The 2,432-nt window shown below is 38.2% G+C and overlaps 1 protein-coding gene across 1 annotated transcript in view; it reads right to left on the minus strand.

Moving 5' to 3' along the window:
• The window catches only part of CPB2 (carboxypeptidase B2 (plasma)), an 84,409-nt gene that overhangs the window by 45,684 nt on the left and 36,293 nt on the right, over nt 1-2,432 (minus strand). The gene's annotated exons all lie outside the window — the stretch shown is intronic.

Raw genomic sequence — 2,432 nt, forward strand, 5'->3', positions numbered from 1 at the left:
AGAATTTGCATTGATGTAAATAAAACAGGGACTGGAAAAATAATGTAGACCACTTCCTTCATTTTATGCAGGTGGGTGCTGAAGCCCAGGAAAGTTAAATGGCTTATATAATGTCACATAAACACAGACAGAGTTGATTCTAGAACTGGGGTTTCTGCTGTTAGACCAACACCACAATATTAAAGGAAAATATTTTAAAGGCAATCACCAACCTCTAAATAGCTGTATATTAAAGTTTAGAAACATTTGTAATATAAACATTTCCAGAACTGAAAAAAAAAAATCAAGTTTTAATAAGCACCACTAGAGAATTAGTCCCTGCCCTCAAGTTAAAAGATCAATGACTCTCCCCACAACATACCTTTAAAACATAAAGTGGATGCTTCTCATATGAGGATCCAATGTGGATTTTTCTAACCATATCAGGATATGTCTCAGTCATATGTTCTATCCAAGCATAGATCTATCAAAATGGAAATCAGCAGTTATTCACAGAGAAAGTTCAAAGCATTTCACTGACCAAAGGAAGTAAACAACTTCTTCAAAGGAAGGAGTTTCCTTTAAAATCTTTGTATGTTTTAGAAATGAGGAACTAAAATTCCTGGGGCAAGGTGTTTCTTCTGCTTAGAGAAATTAATAAAATTAAAGTCTTGGTAAGTGTCAAGGTTTAGAGAAAGAGTAAAAAGGTACTAAGAAACTTATAACAAAGCAGGGAAAGTTAGTCTTTAAACTATAGCCCCTAGAAGTTATTTTTAAAGGCTCATCATAGTAAGTTCCTGCCTTGTATATGAAACCCTTTTTACCATTCATTCAAGAGTTTACTTTTATATGGGACATTAAAAAAATTCATTTTTTAAGACTAAGGGAGCTCTGGGCACTGTCTTTACACAGGACAAATGGAAGTATCATCGTTTCCCATGAAAGTTCTAAGCAAGCACAATGAGATTGGTAGAATGATGAGATACAAGGTGAGAACAATCTGGAGGGAAAAAAACAATTCTACCCTGAGAAGTGGTTTGATTCTGGACCTTTTTCCTAGGTGGAAGTCCAGTGGTAGTTGAGGTTCTCTCAAGGAACCTCAATTATAGTGGAAGGAAAAAGCAAAAAGAAATTCTGGGGCTGACTTTAGGCTAGCGCCCACTTCAAAGCAGACATTGAATTATTGACTGGAGATTGCTGGGATCAAACTTGGTCATGTTTTAATGTGGACCAACTTCCCAGGCGCCATACTTAAACTCTTACACCTTCTAAAATAGGAACAATCCACCCTTGGCTTCATCTCTGGAAATGTTTCTAGAGGTGGTTCCAAACAGCAGGCCTAGCTGATGGAAACTGGAGTACCTTTTACCCTTGGGTTCTCTTGAGAGTAGCATCACCAGCGTGAATGGGATGTGTGAGTGGTTGGCCCCTCGCTGAGAATTAAGAGACTTCTGAAAGGCTCACCTGCCACCAAGTACCGACCCTGTCAGTTCTGGAGTGTCAGAAATTTATCCATCAGGGATTTCCTCATTGGAACTCCCATTTCCTGTGTTACTCTTCTAGGCATGAATACATGTGAGAGAGCTACTACATAAAGTTAATTTATGTTATAGCATTGATAGTTCATAGATTTCCTCCAATGAGACTGTGTTGTATGAAGACATCTTTATTGACAAATTTTACTCATTTTACAAGCTAACATGGGGTAATGAAGGTTACATCCTTTAAAAAACTCTTTTACACTGCCACTTAAGCAGTAGTTTTTTGCCATTTGTTTCTTTCTCCCTGTAGTGGATTACTTAAGATTTCCTGGTGTAAGGCGATGACAAAAGAACCCTATTGGGCCATCTCGTAAGGAGGGCTGATGGAGAGATCACTGTCTAAAGGGAAAGAAGCACTTAGAGGAATTTTTGAAGAGCAAAATTGCCACGGTTCCTTTGAAGTTTTTGGAAAGTATTAGAGGTGGTGAGTGGGGAGAGAAGTACAAAATATTTTCTGGAATGTCATAGTTGTTTTGTTGAATTGTGTCCCCCACCAAAATTTGTACATAGAAGCCCTAATACCCAGTACCTTAGAAAATGACTGTATTTGGACATAGGGCCTTTAAAGAGGTGACTAAGTTAAAATCAGGCCCTTAGGGTGGACACTAATTTAATCTGATGGGTATCTTTAATCAAAGAGGAGATTAGAACACACGGAGAGAGACACCAGGAATGTACATGCTCAGAGAAAAGATCATTTAAGGGAGGACACAGCAAGAAGGCAGCCACCTGCAAGTCAAGGAGAGAGGTTTAAAGAAGAAACCAAACCTGCCAACACCTTGATCTTGGACTTCTCCAGAACTATGAGAAAATAAATTTTTGTTGTTTACACACATAGTCTGTGGTATTTTGTTATGGCAGCCCTAGCAAACTAATACAGTCATGTACTTGTTCTTTCCTTCTGCATCATTT

Source organism: Propithecus coquereli, unplaced genomic scaffold (genome assembly GCF_000956105.1).
Source record: "Propithecus coquereli isolate 6110/MARCELLA unplaced genomic scaffold, Pcoq_1.0 Scaffold11, whole genome shotgun sequence".
In the NCBI taxonomy this organism is placed as follows: domain Eukaryota; kingdom Metazoa; phylum Chordata; class Mammalia; order Primates; family Indriidae; genus Propithecus; species Propithecus coquereli.